The sequence below is a fragment of the Bactrocera dorsalis genome, chromosome 1 (assembly GCF_023373825.1).
Source record: "Bactrocera dorsalis isolate Fly_Bdor chromosome 1, ASM2337382v1, whole genome shotgun sequence".
NCBI classification, from domain to species: Eukaryota; Metazoa; Arthropoda; class Insecta; order Diptera; family Tephritidae; genus Bactrocera; species Bactrocera dorsalis.
This window is the reverse complement of record NC_064303.1, coordinates 45,845,789-45,866,548: the sequence shown is the minus strand read 5'-3', so window position 1 is coordinate 45,866,548 and position 20,760 is coordinate 45,845,789. Positions and strand designations below refer to the sequence as shown.

The window sequence follows — 20,760 nt, the reverse complement described above, 5'->3', positions numbered from 1 at the left end:
CATCGTGCAATTTGGCCTTCCGGATTCCTAAACTGTAATAACCATTTTAATGCTGCATGATCAGTCCTCAGCAAGAATCGTTGTCCATACAAATACTTGTGGAAATGTTTTACACATTCCACCACAGCTATTAGTTCTTTTCGCGTCACACAGTAGTTTTTCTCTGGTTTCCCGAGCACTCTGCTGTAATACCCAATTACTCTTTCTTGTCCGTCGATGAGCTGAGACAGGACACCTCCAATTCCATAAGCGCTCGCATCTGTATCCAGGATGAGTTTCTTTCCAGGTATTGGATAAGCCAACATCGGCGCCGTACAAAGTAGTTCTTTAAGCTGCTCAAACGCTTTTTCTTGTTCCAACTGCCATACAAACGGGCGATTCTTCTTTGTTAAATCATGTAAACTTCTAGCCACGTTCGCAAATCCAGGTACAAAACGGCGGTAATACGTGCATAAGCCGAGGAAGCTGCGGAGTTCATGTATGTTGGTGGGTTGAGGCCAATCTTTAACTGCTTTTATTTTTCCCTCCTCGGTGTGAATCCCCTCAGTTGACACTTTATGTCCGAGATATGTGATCTGCTTCTTCCATAATGAACACTTTTTGGGATTCAAGCGTAATCCGGCTGATGCTATTCGCTGAAAGACTTCCTCTTGATTTTTCAGATGATCATCAAAACTTTTTCCCATGATGATAATGTCATCAAGATACACCAAACATGTCTTCCAGTTGAGTCCTTTTAACACATGTTCCATCAGTCGCTCGAACGTTGCAGGCGCATTACATAACCCAAATGGCATCACAGAGAATTCTCATAGCTCGTCGCCCATACTGAAAGCGGTCTTTTCACGGTCACGTTCATCAATCTCGACTTGCCAATATCCACTTTGTAGATCTAATGTAGAAAACCATTTCGCTCCAGACAAGGTGTCTAAGGTATCGTCGATTCTTGGTAGAGGATAACTGTCTTTCTTTGTGACATCATTCAACTTCCTATAATCTACGCAGAAACGGGTGCTACCATCTTTCTTTTTAACTAAGACGATAGGTGAGCTCCATGGACTTATTGAAGGTTCGATTACACCGTTTTTGTGCATGTCTTCAATAATTTTGTTAGCATCCTCACGTTTTGCTAGTGGAACCCTACGCGGAGCTTGTCGGATTGGTTTAGCGTCTCCAGTATTTATGCGATGTTTGACAATGCCGGTTCTTCCTGTATTTCCTTCGTTTGCAAATATGGATGCGTATTTTTCTAATAGTTTTTCTGCTTTTAATTTTTCATTTCCATGCAGTTCGTTAAGTAAATTATTTAGGAGTGTAGGACTTATCTGCTGTGGCTCAATAGTAGACTTCTGTTCTGACCGTTCGCATCGTGCTATTGCACTTATATTCTGGCACTGTCCAATTACTGCTCCTTTCTTCAGCCTTATAGGCGTGTTGAATTTATTCACTACTCTGACCGGAATGGTGGCGTCTTCTCTAATTTTCACAAGCGTTCTTCCTACCAATATGGGTGTATCTATTTTTGTTGGTTCCACAATCCACAATTCTTCAGTCCCACCTCCTCCATTCACTTTAGCCCATACTATCGCCTCAGATTTTGGTGGAATACTCTGATTATCATCAACAATCACCCTCTTACTTTCAACGTTGGTCACATATCCGGTGTTTATAGGCATCTCCATGTTCTGGCAAAACAGCATTTGCTTGTTTAAATCCAAAGTAACCCCGTGATCAATCATGAAATCTACTCCCATTATAATTTCATCCGTGATTTCTGCTACGATGAAGGTGTGATTAACTTCCAGGGTACCAATCATCACTTTGCAAAACACTTTTCCCGCGACAGCTGCTTCCTCCCCGGTGGCCGTTCGAAGCTTGCAACCGACTAATGGTTCAACCGTTCCTCTTACCACATCCGGTCGGATAATTGAATGTGTGGCACCAGTATCCAAAGTAAGCGTTGACAGTCGTCCATTTACCATGCCGTTGATAGTAAGATTGTTGTCATGGCGACCTATTTGTGATATCGAGATGGCGGGGCAAATAGTTGTGGGAACCAGCTCACGCCCCTTTGAACTGTTCCGTTTTAGTTTAACGACTTGTGAGATGTGGATGCTCCGTCCTGTTATCTGTTCGTTGTTTCCGTTTTGATGGGTTTACTTTTATATTGCAATTTCGGGCAAAGTGACCCGCTTTTCCACAATTGAAACATCTGCCTGTTGTATTTACTCGCGGTGCAGCAATTGTCTTCAGAGTCTTCAATATTTCCTCCATCAGCGCCGGTTGTTCCATTTCAACCCTTTGTACTTTGTGTGCTGGTTTACTTAGTAGGGAAGCTGTTTCCTGTGTGAGGGCGTTCTTTTTGGCATTGCATATATGGCGCGTTTGGTGTCCACATCACGAATTCCATTTATGAAACATTGAATTTTTACCCTCTCAATGTAATCCACAGGTGCATCTGCATTTGCCAAATGAGCCAGTCGTTCTATTTCAGTTGCGAACTCTTGCAATGACTCGTTCATCTTCTGACCCCTATTTTGCAGTTCGATCTGGTATATTTGTTTCCGGTGCTCACTACCATAACATCTTTCTATCGCACTCATCAATGCCTCATAGTTGTCCCGTTCACAGTCTGGAATAGTCTGAAGGATTTCTGCTGCCGGTCCTTTCAATGATACAAACAAGGACGCCACTTTGTCCGCTGCATTTCAGTTATTGGCCGTTGCTGTCTTTTCAAACTGAAGTTTGAAAATTTGAAATGGAATACTTCCATCGAATGTGGGTGCCTTCAATCTTTGATTATTTGTTGATGGTGCAGGCCATGCAGTTGCAGTTCTCGCACACGATTACTTAATTGAAGAACTTCTGCTTTTAAATTTTCTTCGTCATTTTTTAAAGTGCTTAATTCGTCTTCAAATTTTGAAAATTTCTCTTGCACTTGTGTATTATTTTCCGTGATCTGTTGTACCAAACGATGTTGTTGTGTAAGGCGAGACTCTAACTGTGATGTATTTTCAGCTATTTGCTGTGCCAGACGATTTTCGGTTTGCACTGCATTCTCTGCCATTTGCTTAATAGCCACTAACAGCATGTTCATGTCCACACTTGATGATGTTCGTTGTTCTTCTACTTTTTCTTCTACCTTTGTAGAAGTTTCTGGGCCATCAAATTCGAATTCGTCGACATTAATTCCATCCGCTTCCATTGCTTCACGTAATCGTGCCTGCAGATCCGCCTTTTGCCCGCTTATCGGCAAATTACGCTCCTCCAGTTCCTTTTTTAATTGCTGAATTCTCAATTCTCCGAATTTAACCATCTTGAATTTGGATTATTTGACAATCCCACTTCTGACACCAATTGTTACGAATTTACTGCTTGCTAGTTTACTTTGTTAGGTTCGTATCTCTGGATTGACAAATAAAATCAACACTGTTTAATTTAATTCAACAACTCTTTATTTCACAACTCGTCTACACTATGGCAGTTTACTCTTAGCACTGATTGATTACGTTGGCGCTGCCACGGCTTATATAGCCACGCACTTTTCGCTGATGCCGACGTGTCCTTCTAGAATATCGCGTCTGGAAATTACCAGAACATACGGCTATACGGCGCCAGACGCAAGCAGACAGTCGCGGCGCCAGACTCAGCAATTGTTTAACTAGACAAGCAGACAGCCGTGGCGCCAGATGTCTACAACAAGACAAATGTTATTCCATATACCTACAGCTATTGTTCATAATCAGGGATGCATATAGTAATACAAATACAACTTAATACTACTTTTGTAACAGTATCTTAAACAAAGGAAATGTATCTAAACAAACAATATATGTATTTGTAAACAAACATAAACCAATAATACAATATAATGTACATCTATATCTAAACAAACTATGAGCTAGTAATAAGTAGATATACTAGTTAGTATAAATAGAAGTAAGAACCGTGTAATAAGTTAGTCTTAAGAGTATAAATAAGGAGTAATATTTCGGTACAGCTCGAAAGTACATTATTTTGACTCACTTTTACTTCATGTAAAAACTAACTAATATAATAGTTTTCTTCACCTAACGGTTATGCATACTACCTAAAACTAATTGAGATGGATATACAAGTATATTCATATACAAGTGCAGCCCGTCTGTCCGTTTATGCGTGTAAGTTTTAACTTGAGTAAAAATTGAGTTGCTATGAAATGTGGTACACGTGTTTCTTGGCAAAAAATAAGGTAGCTAAATAAGCCGCACTCAGAATCAGTAGCTAAATAAGCCACACTCAGAATGATAAGAGGCCTTTATATGACGCATAGCCAAAAATGGACAATGGTGACATCACCAAACCAAATTACCCCAAATTTGGGATTATTTTCACATTCCCATGTTATAGTGCGCAAATTGGCGAAATCGATTAAGAACCACACCTACTTTTCAATGTAATATAATTTCAAATTCCATCTCATTCATTCACTTTCTAGTATACAATCAATATACTCGTATACGCATAAAACTTTGTACGAATATTGCCTTTGAGGTGTGTCACCTTATGAATTGTCCAAATCGAATTATATTTCCCTTAGCCCCCAATATACCTAATAGAAAAAATTTCAAACTTCCATCTAACTTTATATCGCATATATCAGCCAATATGTGAAGTATTATAATTAAATTTAGTATACGTACGTATTTTTCGCTGAACGAAGCATCTCTTTGGCTAAATTGGATAAAATCGGATGAAAACTTGTCCTAACCACCAAATAACTAATATCAGGATTTTCAAACATTCGGTTGACTTTAGTATTTATATATTGTTGAAGGTATCTGAGGTACCTCAAAGATCATCTGTTTCTGTCAATAATATTTATTAATGCTAAAATTAGATAAAATCGAGTCAATACTACATGCTCCCATATACTTTTTGAAATATTTCAAGTATGCCTTATACTACATATGTATGTCGTCAATATTATCAACTCCGATCTTCTGGTTAACGTTTTGCACATCAACTAAATATAGCTATGTAATAAACTTAGCATCTACAATTAATGTCCCTATTGCGGTTTTCAACCCAACTTGGTCGAATTGAAGTTAAGGCAATTCAACTTCAGATCTACCAAACTCTTTTTCGGTATTGCGAACTTGAACTAAGTTCAGCCGAAGTATGATTGGCGTTGCCAACCTAAGAAAGGGAAATTTGACAGATAGTGAAACAGCTAAAAATTTTTAACGACATATTTAAACAATTGAATTCAGTTGTCGCTCACGAAAAAGTGAATAAACATTAAAATAAATAAAAAAAAGGTGCGTGGAGTCCCTACGCGCGGAAGAAGTTATACTTCTTAGTGATATTCAGAAATGCATATCATTTTGTATGAAAGAAAACTAGAAAACTTAAATTTACATTTTATAAATTTATTATGCACATAAAATGAAGAATAAAGCAAAGTCTAAATGAAGGAATTTTGAATCGGAAAGTAGTTCTGTCTCTTCGTTGCGGAAGAGAATATGCAGCGTAATCATCTCTCTTTTGTTCTTCGCCAATTTGGCTGCCATATTGACTTGTGAAGATCAATTTTTTGTTGTTGACATATTCATATGTGTACGCATATGTATGTTTGTAGGCTTGTGCATTATTTGTTCGGCAATGTATGCAAATATATGTACATATAAGTATATATGAATGTATGAACATGCAAGTCAGTGCGCGAGTTAATTTCTACATTAAGTAAAAATGAGTCAAAAGAATATATTTTGAGCTTCACCGAAATGTGTACTCTTTATTTATACTCTTAAGACTAACTTATTACTTGGTTCTTACTTCTATTTATACTAACTTTACTTATTACTAGTTGATAGTTTCTTTAGATATGGATTCTATTATTTGTTTAGGTTTGATTACATATATATTGGTTGCTTAGATATATTTGTTTTGTTTTAAGATAAGGTTGTGTGGTATTCAAAATCAATGTTGTTTTGATACTTGTTTGTTTAGGATTGTTTGTTGTAGTGATAGTGCATTTCAATTGTTCCAACTTAAGGTTGTTTGCATTCTGTTTACTGAAACAAAAGGTAGTTTTGCTGTTTGTTACTATTATAAGAAATACGTTCCTTAACTCGCGCACATGTAATAAGTACAGCCATAGTCAAATGTTATTACACATTACTAAAATTTTACACACATTTTATTCGTGTCAAAGATAACTACACAATGTCATATTATATGGTTTATATTAAGAACTATAAATTTTTAATTTTTTTTTTTAATTTTAATGAGTCAATATTTTGTTACTCCTCCTTTGGCATCAATTACTGCTTGCAACCTGGCCGGGATAGACTCAATCAAGGTGTGGATAAAAGAAAGAGGTAGCTCAGCCCAAATACTTTTAATTTCTTCAAGAGTGTCATTTAGTTTTCGACTTTTATCAATTTTTCTTTGTTGTTTCATGAAACCCCAAACATTTTCAATGATGTTAAGGTCCGGGCTTTGAGGGGGCCATGCAAGAACAGCTTGATCTACCTCATTTAAAAACTTCGTTACCAACCATCCTTTATAGCAAGGAGCATTATCCTGTTGCAGAATCCAGTCGGTATTTGGAAACAGGCTATTTGCTGAAGGAAATGCATGATCATTCAACACATCGATAAACCCACATTAATTCAAAGTTCCTTCAATCGGTACGAGCTCTCCCAATCCATAGAATGATATGCATCCCCAAAACATTACAGATCCTCCACCGAATCTGTTTAGAGGCTGCCGTGCTTTGCTTTTCAGAGTTGACGGTAGATGCATATACTTTCTTCCAAAAGACCCCTGGAACTGAAAAGAGGACTCGTCAGTCCACAGAACGTTGTGCCAGAACTCTATGGACTTATTAATATGCTCTCGAGCAAAGGCAAGGCGTTTGGCTTTGTTGTTTGGAGTTATGTCGATCACTTTCCCATGCTCTTCATCTTGCGACGTTAAGTAGCTTCACTAACTTTCTTCCTAATTAGTTCCTCCGAATTTTCTGCAAGACGAATAGGGCTTATTGTTGGATTTACCATAAGGACTCTCATTAATCTTGTTTTTTCCCTTTGGCCTATAACGAGTTTTCGTCCACTTTTTTTTATCTTTTAAATTCCCACAAGTGTCCTTCTTTTTTACTAAATTGTACACAGTTTTCCGCGAAATTCCATAAATTTTCAGAAGATCCGAAGCCGAAGTTCCCATTTTAAATTTGGTCACAATCTCGGATCGTGTTTCAATATTTAAATGCTTCCTTTTCGTGGATTAAATTAACAATATTAATTTTTGCGCAATCCTCTCCAAGAATCATGTAAAATGCGCCTACTTAACTCACAAGATAGCTAAAAACTAACGATCTTTACACGAATAAAATGTGTATAATAACTTCTGACGCCAATATGCATCAAACAAATGTATTGTTTTTGTAAGAAATATTCCGTTATTTTCTTTGAATTTTTGTTCCTTTCTTCTACACACTCTATTTCATCCAACAACAACAAATTTGCTTCATATTGAAAACAACAACAACGGCAATCGAAGCAGTCTTACCGAAATGCAAAAAATTTTAGTAATGTGTAATAACATTTGACTAAGGCTGTACATTGATAAGTGATGAAAATATGATTTCAATTTCTGAACGCGCACATGCGTATACTAATAGAAATTAAATTTATCACAGCAATATACATAATATATGTACATATACATAATATTGCTGTGATAAATTTAATTTCTATTAGTAAGAAAAATATTTATTTGTATAGTAAACGATGTTAAAAGCAAAAAACTAAAAATTGGGCCAAAACGAAACAATGAAATATATAATTACTTTTGCATGTCAATATGGAAATGCCGACGGCAAAACGCAAAGGCATATATTGTAGAGATGAGCGATATTGCGATTTTTAAATCACTGTGATTTCAGTGATTGCTATTTTTAAATCACTGTGATTTTATATTGCTATTGCGATCGCAACTAAGTCGACGTTCAAACGGAGACCTTTTGTTGTTGTTGTTGTAGCGGCAGATCGTCCGGGTTCGTTCCACTTACGTAGACCCGACTGTCGTGGGAACGACGGAAACATTTTGTCGTTATTGGCGGTAAATTTTTGTTTAGCTCCTGTAACTCGAGTCAAGTTTTTCCGCTTTTCCTTGCACAACATTTTCGCAAATGTTGGAGCGGTTCGGCTACCTGACACTTAGAGCGTATTGTATAGTTCATTTGTATGTTGGTATGATGGTTTCACACATTTTTTAGAAGGGATTACCATTAGTGTGGTTGATCATGTGTTTGTTTAGAATACCCGCTTTTAATATTTTCAAAGAAAAACTAATGATGGGAATTCCATAATCCATCAGAATGTTTTGAATACCCGCTAATAATATTTTCAAGACCAAATTAATAACGGGAATTTCCTAATTTTTGGGAAAATATTAAAAAAACCGTAATTTTTTTATTCCATAATTTTTTCTGAAATTAATTAATTACAATTCTTGTTTTAAATTAAATTATATTCGGTTAAACGAAATAATTATAAGAGCTTCTTAATAAAAGAATAAATAAATATACAACAGTAAAAGTAACTCCATTTTTATTAAAATTCATATAATTTATTAATAAGTGTTATTAAAAACTTAAATTGAATATTTATGAATATTGCATCCATGAAAAGAGTTTTAATTTGTACTCTAAACTAGAACGTTGCACTTAAAACTTCAAACCGCTATGATGAAAAATAGCATATATACGCATATATATATACTTACACTGAAGAAAGTTGTCACTTTTCTGCTATTTGCTATTGTGATCGTAATTCACAGGTTCGAACTGCTATCGTAAATCACAGGTTCGAACTGCGATCACAGTTTCGAACTGCGATCGCAATCGCAGTTCATAGAAGCGAACTGCTATTTATAAAAAGTGATCGCAGTTGCGATTTGCCGGTAGTGAAATATCGCTCATCACTAATATATTGCACAAACATACAAGCGATTTCTTGGTTGAAAGCAAAAATTGAAGCATGAGAAATTGAAATGCCGACTGCAAAACGAAATTGGTTACATTCGTACATTGCGTATGAGTCATGAAAATATCATCATAATGTTTAGGTAAATCTTTTATATATTTAAAATGAGTTATTATAAAATAAGATCAAATTAACATTAAATAATTTGAAAAATAATAAATCAAAAATAAAAAAATGTGTTTATGTTCTCTGTGTGAGAGGTGTATTTTGTACACATTTTTCGCTGTTAAAATGGAATAAAATATAAACGAAAAGCAAACCGAAATTCTTCGTTGGGAGTGTATTTCTGTCTCTTCATATTCCATGCTTCGGCATATAGTATGCCTTGTCATCATATGCCGTAAATACATATATTTCTGCCTCTTCATATTCTCGGTTAGAATATGTGAGAATATTGTAAAAAATGTTAAAATTGCGAGGCGAACGATTTTCGAAGAAACATCATTTCTAATATGCCACAAGACAAAATTAGAAATGAAGTTCTTAAACCGCACGCTGTCAGATGAAACGAAACGATATACCTCGTCATCGCGGTTCGATTTAAAAAAAAAAAGGTAAGTGAAGACTAACTACAGAAATGATTCTGTGAAGTATAGTCTTAATTTTTCAAAGGCCAACGCAGAGCTGTGCCGAAAGAAACGATCGCCGATTGTCACCCCTTCCCTTGCTACTCAAACATCTTCGCAGACAAGGTTGCGCAATATGAATCTATCGCAACCTTTTCCGAACTCGTATAAGAAGTATAACTTCAAAAATGGATATAAGTTTTGATTTATATTACAATGACGAAAATAATGGGGGCAAAATTGATGTGCTACGTATACGAAAAAGCCTTCGTGATCACTCAAATCCATTGGAGCTTCCAAATGCAAAGTAAGCCATAGTTTTTTCACAATTGAGTGGCTTTTTAATAATATTTGTTGCAGATTCATATGCAATGCTTGTTGCGCATTGCACAATATTTGCCAACACTTTCAAGTGGAATCTCTGGAAGAAATACCATCTACTTCAAAAACTACAATGACCAATGATGTTTTGGACATAGAAAGAGAAGAAGAGGATACGGCTCGAATAATTCGCAGTTTTTTCTTTAGATTTGCCTAATAGTGAATCCACACCTAATAAAAAAATTTTATTTTTAGTTAATATTTTTAATGTCATAACCATAACTTACTCGTCCCCATTCGTAGGCAGCTCTGCTTGGTGGCCCTAAACAATTTAACTGCAGTGCCACACTCTCCCACAATTCTTTGATTTTGAATTTATTATTTCCAAATTGTGGCTTTCCTCTTCCTACTTCTGGAAATTTCTCCATTAACACCACCAATTTTTCGAATTGCTTTTTTGTTTTAACTTAATTTTTTCTTTCCCTATCATGAAACACAGCCACACCACATTTCACCACTCACCTTCAACATCACTACACATCACACCAATACACTCAAACATGACACCACACTTCCAACTAGAACACAACAGTTTTACGCAAAAAAAGGGACGGACAAGTCCCGCCGCCGACACTTCGCTTTTTGCTTCCGTACGAGTCGACACTCCAAGCCTTTGGGCATACGCTTTTCGCAGCATCGTTTGTTTTTCCTCCCGCATCAATCGTCGCTAGCCGATTCTGCCGCCAATTGGGTTATTCGACCAACTTATCATTTTGTGAAATATACATACATAAGTATATAATTAAAATAGAGATACGAAATTTACAATTCCAAAAAAAAAGAAATTTACAATTCCAAAAAAAAACTTGTGTTGTGCGTTATTTCCTTTATACCAAAAACCTAAAAAGTGAGTTTGGGTAAACCAAAAGGTGAGTTCGCTAGTTAATATAACATGGTCCTTCGAACCTACAGAAACGCACCTTAAAAAAAAAGAGAACAACGAAAAATAATAATAACAATAAAAAATTTTTTAATAAAATAAAGTGCGGTGACTATTATACATATACTTAAAACTATACAAGTGGAAAAAATTTAAAATAAAAATTATAAAACAGTGAAGTGAAAAATACTTAAAACCATAAAAAGAAAATTGACATTTACAGTGTTAGTGCAGTGCAACACAGTTTGCATATATAATATATCCATACAGTGAAGCAAACAAAAATGCGCCAAAAAGAAGGGAAGACTAAACGAAAAAAAAACAACAACAACAGCGGGCGCGAAATTAAATAAATCACCAACGGGCGCGAAACTAAATAAAACACACTAACGGGCGCGGATAATAAAAGCAAAAGCAACATACACAAAACCACTTACACAAGGCACACAGGAGAATAGGAGGTATACTAACTGCATACTAACTGCGAGGACAAGACGAATAAGGAAATAAACATTAGGGCAACCCACAAACAAATACACTCCCCCAAAATTCCCTTGATGCGAGAAAGAGTAAGTGTATCGCTTCCACCTTACTTATATGCATGTACATATGTATGTGTGTTTAGAAAAAAAAAACTGGTTTACAAATTATAACTCGGTTATAACTTTAAACGGTTTCATCAAAACGGAAACTCAAATTTAATACGGTGCTTTAAAAGACCGATATTAAAGTTGATAAAATATATACTTGTATTTAAATTACTAATGCCTATGTATGCTTTTCTTTGTGAACACAATCACACAAAACACATTAAAATCGTACGAAATCATCCAAGTCTCTACTTGTAATATTTTCCGGCACCCCTTCTGCTTTTAAAGCAGCAAGCGAATTGCACTAATAAGCAAAAGGCATATTAAAAGGTACAAAACGAGAAATAAAAGAAAACATATATACAGAATATATGGTTTATAAATACATGCAAACATACTTTTCATAACTTATTAGAGGCAAATATAGGAACACACTTACGAGTATATACATACCGTCACACATGTGTGTTGAGTGCAGAAATTAACTACCTGCAAGTCTCGCCTCACTTTCACAAATTTTACAAACTTTCCTTCGTCACTTATTCGAACCGCGATTACAACAATAAATTGTATTTAAATAAATTGTATGCCTATATAGTGTATACCACACATACATAGGACAAATAAATTACGGGAAGTTAATACAATTTGGAAAATAAATAAACGTTAAGGGAATTTGCTAACGCGAATTAACAACAAAACGAGAAAAAAGGAAAAGAAAAAAAAATTATTATTATACCATACCAATTTTATTATTATTATACCATATATACATATATGCACATATATATTCATATACTCAAAGTCCAAATTGACATCAGGTTCAAGCAATACCCCTTGTATTTGCACAACAAAAACAAGCAGGTTTGCTTCATATTAAAATAATTTAAGCATACTTATATGCATACGAAGCACATATCGTGCACACATACATACATACTTACATACAAAAGGTATTGACCCTTTCCGGCACACAAGTACGAGGGCATACCAATAAATCCGAAAAAAAAAATATATACTCGCAATACATTAAAAAAAAAATAAAAAAAAAAATAATAATAATATTATAATATTATTATTATAATTATTATTATTATAATTATTATTATTATAATTATTATTATTATAATAAACACAAACGCCATCAAAAGTAGATACAACGGCGAGTAATATAAACTATAAACACGGATTTTATTAATTTTTATACGAAATAAAAAACTCTTATTTAACTAAAAGAGTTCTCGGTTAATTAAGTTCTCAGTATACACTGAAAGAAAATATACAAAAATATTTTACAAATTTACATTTTCTAAATGAATATAGATTCAAAAAAATCTAAAACATCTCAATTCCTAAAAATTCCAAAAATGATTTCTGACGATAAGAGTCCATGTACACCTGCAGAAGCTACACGCTCTAAGCAAGGTGCTACAAAACAAAAGAGGGGGAAAGACATATCATACTCCAAATTCATTTCTGAGAGTGACTGTCCAATAAAATACTGCTCTCGATTTGCTTCTTCGCCGATTCAAGACAATTCTGAATCGGCGCTAGAAATAAAAAGCCAAACTATTGAAAATTTTTGGACACGTCTCCAAGCTGCATATGACGCAATTGTAGATACTGACGATTCAGATCTACCAGAAAACTTTAAATCTTCTGCATACCCCAAATTTGAAAACGGCTTAGACCAGTATGAAGACACGAAAATTATGATCGCAGATCAACTAAAACTTATAAAGTCAATTGCACCTACTCCCCACAGTAGAGTAGAGTTACCACAATTGCAAGCCCAAGAGGCAACAGGCATTCATCTCAAAGTGCCAGCGTGCGATACAGAAATATTCCATGGAGGTTATGAACAATGGCCGTCCTTCCGGGACATGTTTACTGCCGTGTACATAAACCATCCAAAACTATCGCAAGCGCAAAAATTGTTTCACCTCCGATACAAAACAAAAGGTCAAGCAGGCGTAATAGTAAAACAATTCGCATTAAGTGATGACAATTTAAATTTGGCTTGGGAAGCTCTGAAAGCAAGATATGAAGACAAAAGAATATTGGTTGACAAGCAAGTAACCATACTCATGAACTTGCCGAAAAATCAAAAAGAAACAAGTGAAGAATTCATAAAATTAGAATCCACTGTTTTAAATTGTTTGTCGGATCTAACAACACAAAATGTTCCCACAGACAGCATTGCCAGAAAAATCATTACTTCTATGGGAGCAATCGCTCTCATCAAGAAGAGACTGCCCAACGTGGCAGCAAATGAAAGATTTCTTAACTGCCTAATATGAAATTGCGGAAAGGGTAGATAAAAAAACAGTCAGAATTAAAAACGTTCAACCCGACCTAAACAGAAGCTTCAATAGACTCCGAGTCAATAACAACAACAATTTAAGTAGAAGCTTTTTCAAAGCACAATCGTTCACATCTGAACAGAACAAATATACGTCATGCGAACTATGTACAGGAGGGCATAAACTCAAAACTTGCGAGAAGTTTAAAAAATTAAATATAAACGAAAGGAACAACTTTGTCAGGTCAAAAAGACTCTGTACAAACTGCTTGTCCCACGCGCACACTCTTACTAATTGCGAAAGCAAATTCAACTTCGTATATTGTCATAAAAGGCATCATTCTATGTTACATCTCAATAACTTTCCCAACACATCTCATAGCAGCGCTTTTTCAAAAAAGCCACGGGTTTAGTTGCAACAGCAACTCCCGAAACAAAAATTCAAGAAATGTGCCAAGAGACAATGCTGCTCAAAGGCATTAAAAACTCAAACGCTACACAGCGAGAATCAAAGTAAGGTATTACTCCCAACAGCAGTGGTCTCCATCGAACACAGAGGAGAACTGTTCAAACTAAGAGCCTTAATAGACCAAGGGTCCCAACGATCCTTTATAGCGTCTAAGGCCCAAAATAAATTAAAATTGCCAACAAAACATGCCAACTATGAAATTACGGGAATGGGCGGAAGAGTAGTACAAAACTCTAACAAAATATGCCCCATTACCCTAATTTTCCCCCAAGCGGATAAGCGCATTCAAGCAAATGCTATTGTCTTACCGCAACTAACAAACATGCTTCCAAGGTATTACTCCCAACAGCAGTGGTCTCCATCGAACACAGAGGAGAACTGTTCAAACTAAGAGCCTTAATAGACCAAGGGTCCCAACGATCCTTTATAGCGTCTAAGGCCCAAAATAAATTAAAATTGCCAACAAAACATGCCAACTATGAAATTACGGGAATGGGCGGAAGAGTAGTACAAAACTCTAACAAAATATGCCCCATTACCCTAATTTTCCCCCAAGCGGATAAGCGCATTCAAGCAAATGCTATTGTCTTACCGCAACTAACAAACATGCTTCCAAGCTATCAAATAAGTAGCAAGCATTGGGATAAGAATTCACATCTGACTCTAGCAGATCCCAACTGCAACACCCCCGCTCAAATAGACCTTCTGTTAGGCAGCGATCTTATATCGCAAATAATACTGGAAGGTGTTGAAAAAATTTCGAAAACACTACTGGCGCAAAATACCATTTTCGGATGGGTCCTAAGTGGACTAGTTGCGGAACCAGTCACAGCAATGACAACTCAAGTTGAGGAAATCTCAAACGAGTACCTCAATTCACAATTGAGAAAATTTTGGGAGTTAGAGGAACTCCTCCCCATTTCAATCACAACCCCCGAAGATCAGTATTGTGAAGACTTTTACAAAGCCACAACTACTAGATCAGATAATGGTCGGTATGTCGTACGACTACCACTAAAACAACAATTTCCCAACACAATCGCCTTAGGTCACTCTCGCACCTCTGCAATACAGCAGTTTCAAAGTATGGAAAGAAACCTACTTAAAAAAGGTGAACTCAAACCAGAATATGATGGTGTGTTGGAAGAATACCTCTATTTAGATCACATGGAGGAAGTAAGCCCATGCAAAAAAATTAAGAATGGCAAATACTACTCATTTTACTTGCCACATCATGCAGTAGTAAAGCCTGACAACAAAAAACAACAAAAGTAAGAGTTGTTTTCAACGCCTCAAGATCCACTAGCTCGGGGAATTCCCTAAAGGATATCCTGTTTACGGGACCCACGCTCCAACCTGATTTAATGCTGCTTATTCTAAACTGGCCTACATTCAAATACGTATTTAACGGGGACGTCGAAAAAATGTATAGACAAATAGTCGTACATAAAGACGATCAAGATTTTCAGCGAATTATTTTCCGAAAATCCCCCAATAGTCCACTACGCGACTTCAAGCTAAAAACAGTGACCTTTGGCGTTAACTGTGCCCCATACTTAGCCATTCGAACACTCCATGAATTGGCTGAAAACACCAAGTCAGAATTTCCTCTGGCGACCCAGGTGTTAAAAACACAAACGTACTAACGTAGACGATATTCTGTCTGGAAGTCACAGTCTTCCACAAGCATACGAATCATTATCACAAGTAATCCAAGCCCTCAAATCCGCAGGGTTTCCATTAAAAAAGATTACCGCAAATCACCCAACTATATTAAAAAATATACCAAAAGAAAATTTGTTGGACACTAATTTCCTTATTTTCGAAAAGGAAAGTACAACAAAAACTCTGGGCATCCAATGGAATGCGATATCGGACAAGTTTTCATACACAACTGAATCCATATCCGCATTATCCACCATTACGAAACGCCAAATCCTCTCCTCTGTGGCAAAACTTTTTGACCCCGCAGGATGGCTTTCGCCAATTATGATACAAGCGAAAATCCTGATTCAAGAATTATGGCTAGACGGAACTGACTGGGACGAACAAGTGAAACCTCTTCGCTTAGAAAGATGGTCCCAGTTTGCTAATAACCTAAAAGACATGTCGCAGATACAAATTCCACGGTGGGTAAACTATTCTCCCGAATACAAAGTGGAACTACACGGCTTCTGCGACGCCTCTGAAAAGGCATATTATGCCACTATATATTTGCGCACACAAAGCGATATTGCAACTACAAGCCACCTACTAGTGGCAAAAGCAAAAGTTGCGCCTCTAAAAACCATAAGTCTACCACGACTTGAACTCTGTGGCGCTCTGCTACTAGCAAAGCTCGTCTCCATGGTGCACACCCACTTAAACATGGCAAAATATAAATTATACCTCTGGTCCGATTCCGAAATAGAAAAAGCACCACACGCGTGGAAAACATATATTTCTAACCGAACGTCTCAAATACTTGATCTAGTAGGATCAGCCACTTGGCGCCACGTAGCCAGTGCTGACAATCCGGCCGATCTTGGGACAAGAGGGTGCAAACCCCTTCATCTCGCCACCACCACCTTCTGGTGGAATGGCCCCCGATGGTTAACAGAATCTCCCGATTCTTGGCCACAATCGCCAATGCGCAACATAATTGCCCCAGAAAGTCGAAAAATCGCCACTTATCACACAACAATGGATGATGCTGACATCCTTGAACGATTTTCATCGTTTCCCCGAGCACTCAGAGTAGTCGCCTATATTCTCAAATTCGTAGAGCGACTCAAACTTAAGGTAAAGGGAGCAACTTGCCCCCAATGCGATACATTGACGCCATCCCATAATAATACCGGAGAAATCCTCATTTGCCACATTATTCATCAATTATATCCATATACTCATGTTACACGCCGAACATCGCCTCATGCAACATATGGTACGCCAAGAGTACTATGTTCCCCGCCTTAAGCCCCAAATCAAGAAGTGCATTTTCACGTGCAAGGTCTGCACTATGCACAAGCAGAAAATGAGAACGCAGATTATGGCAGCACTTCCACCGGAACGGTGTAACTTTGCTCTGCCTTTCACCACTACAGGTGTCGACTTTGCTGGGCCTTTTCAAATAAAGGCGTCCATGCTAAGGTCTCCCACCATGATGAAAGGCTATGTGGCTGTCTTTGTCTGTTTTACGACAAAAGCAGTACACCTTGAGCTATGTTCCAATCTGACAAAGGAGGCCCTCCTCGCGGCATTTGCTCGCTTCGTCGGACGACGTGGCTTTCCATCCAAAATCATGAACGATAATGGTAAAACATTTATCGGAGCTCAAAGAGCCACAGAGAAACAATTTGTGGATTTTATGAAACAAGTTTCACCTGACATTATACAAAAATATGCTCCCCAAGGCATCAATTGGCAGTTTATTCCCCCAAGCGCTCCACATATGGGTGGTTTATGGGAATCAGCCGTAAAAAGCTTCAATTCACATTTCAAGAAGCTAGCTGGCACACAAATTCAATTATGAAGAATTCACGACCTTGTTAACTAGAATTGAAGCCGTTCTCAACTCACGGCCTCTCGCAGCCCTCTCGCAAGATCCATCAGACTTTACAGCCCTCACACCAGGGCATTTTCTTAAAGGAGCGCCCATTCTGGCCACACCTGAGCCAGGCGTGGAGTCGCTTTCCTTATTAAACAGATGGGAAAGAATTAAAAATCTCCATCACGATTTCAGTCTTCGATGGAAAGAAGATTATTTAAAGGACCTCCACAGAAGGTACCGGTGGAAAACACCAGAAAACGCGCCTAAGCTTGGAGATTGTGTCTTAATTCATGACGATTGTCTCCCCCTCACTGAATGGCGGCTTGGCCGCATAGAGAAGCTTTACCACGGCTCCGACGGTCATATTCGCGTAGTTGATCTCCGTACGCAAAACGGAACACTAACTCGGCGGCTCGTTAAACTATGCTTTTTGCCCACTGCCGATAAAACCGATACGTAAACCGTAAACATAAACGATAAATCGATATAGTCCACATGACTACCCACCAGTGCCACCTAACGTAGCACCAACTATCCTATCCGTATACCACAAACATATAACGTAAATATCTTTGACAGATCAAATGGATGTCGATATGCCGCCAGCACCAACGCCAGCCGTTCTGTCGACCATTCACGTGCCACGAACGGGGCCTACACCAGCTCCTCGAAATTCCACGGCCACGACGCAACCAACCGTTGCCCGAAGTGCAACACGCGCAAATCCGGCGCCGGTGCCAGCAGACCCACAGCGCCTCCGATGCCCACTTTGCCGCCGCCCCCACAGGTTGCCGCACTGCGGCATATTTAAGAGGATGCTGCCTCCGCTCCGCCAGCAGATTGTCCAGGCACATGGCCACTGCCTAAATTGTCTGGCAACTACCCACTACACATCGGAGTGTACGTCCGGATATACGTGCCAAATATGCATGCGGCGGCATCACACGCTCCTTCATCGAGACGGCAGACAATTACGACGACCACAGGCGAACCGTGCTGCACGACCACGAAGAGCTGAGCCACCACCAGAAACCCGAACACGTACTCGGCGCCAACAACCTAATACATCTACGCGGCGGCATCAACCTAGGCCGCGGTCTCGCCAAACCACTGGGCTTAGTAACGTGGTGGCCACCTTGCAGCAATTGCAACGGCTACTAGGCTAATAATTTGCCTAGGGGGGCCGGGATGTCTAAATGACTTTCGGCGTACCCTATCATGAAACACAGCCACACCACATTTCACCACTCACCTTCCACGTCACTACACATCACACCAATGCACTCAAACAGTACACCACACTTCCAACTAGAACACAACAGTTTTACGCAAAAAAAGGGACGGACAACTCCCGCCGCCGACACTTCGCTTTTTGCTTCCGTACGAGTCGACACTCCAAGCCTTTGCGCATACGCTTTTCGCAGCATCGTTTGTTTTTTCTCCCGCATCAATCGTCGCTAGCCGATTCTGCCGCCAATTGGGTTATTCGACCAACTTATCATTTTGTGAAATATACGTACATAAGTATATGATTAAAATAAAGATACGAAATTTCTTCTTCTTCTTAATTGGCGTAGACACCGCTTATGCGATTATAGCCGAGTCAACAACAGCGCGCCAGTCGTTTCTTCTTTTCGCTACGTGGCGCCAATTGGTTATTCCAAGCGAGGCCAGGTCCTTCTCCACTTGGTCCTTCCAACGGAGTGGAGGTGTTCCTCTTCCTCTGCTTCCCGCGGCGGGTACTGCGTCGAATACTTTCAGAGCTGGAGTGTTTTCGTCCATCTGGACAACATGACCTAGCCAGCGTAGCCGCTGTCTTTTAATTCGCTGGACTATGTCAATGTCGTCGTATATCTCGTACAGCTCATCGTTCCATCGAATGCGATATTCGCCGTGGCCAACGCGCAAAGGACCATAAATCTTTCGCAGAACTTTTCTCTCGAAAACTCGCAACGTCGACTCATCTGTTGCTGACATCGTCCAGGCCTCTGCACCATATAGCAGGACGGGAATTATGAGTGACTTATAGAGCTTGTTTTTTGTTTGTCGAGAGAGGACTTTGCTTCTCAATTGCCTACTTAATCCGAAGTGGCACCTGTTGGCAAGAGTTATCCTGCGTTGGATTTCTAGGCTGATATTGTTGGTGGTTTTTACGCTGGTTCCAAGATAGACGAATTTATCTACAACTTCAAAGTTATGACTGTCAACAGTGACGTGAGTGCCAAGTCGCGAGTGCGACGACTGTTTGTTTAATGACAGGAGATATTTCGTCTTGCCCTCGTTCACTGCCAGACCCATTTCGTTTGCTTCCTTGTCCAGTCTGGAGAAAGCAGAACTAACGGCGCGGGTTTTTGATATTGATATCATCGGCATACGCCAGCAGTTGTACACTCTTATAGAAGATGGCAGCTTCTCTGTTGAGTTCTGCAGCCCGAACTATTTTCTCCAGAAGCAGGTTGAAAAAGTCGCACGATAGGGAATCACCTTGTCTGAAACCTCGTTTGGTATCGATCGGCTCGTAGAGGTCCTTCCCGATCCTGACGGAGCTTTTCGTGTTGCTCAACGTCAGTTTACACAGCCGTATTAGTTTTGCGGGGATACCAAATTCAGACATCGCGGCATAAAGGCAGCTTCTTTTCGTGCTGTCGAAAGCAGCTTTGAAATCGACGAAGAAATGGTGTGTGTCGATTCTCCTTTCACGGGTCTTTTCCAAGATTTGGCGCATGGTGAATATCTGGTCGGTTGTTGATTTACCAGGTCTGAAGCCACACTGATAAGGTCCAATCAGTTTGTTGACGGTGGGCTTTAATCTTTCACACAATACGCTCGACAGAACCTTATATGCGATATTGAGGAGGCTTATCCCATGGTAGTTGGCGCAGATTGTGGGGTCTCCTTTTTTATGGATTGGGCATAGCACACTTAAATTCCAATCGTTGGGCATGCTTTCGTCCGACCATATTTTACAAAGAAGTTTATGCATGCTCCTTATCAGTTCTTCGCCGCCGTGT

The 20,760-nt window shown here is 38.6% G+C and overlaps 1 protein-coding gene and 1 pseudogene across 5 annotated transcripts in view; both read right to left on the bottom strand.

The window, feature by feature from the left end:
• LOC105233023 (lachesin) overlaps positions 1–20,760 on the bottom strand; it is a 373,180-nt gene that overhangs the window by 70,754 nt on the left and 281,666 nt on the right. The window lies entirely within an intron of this gene.
• LOC125775936 (small nucleolar RNA U3) lies at positions 9,520–9,632 on the bottom strand (annotated as a pseudogene).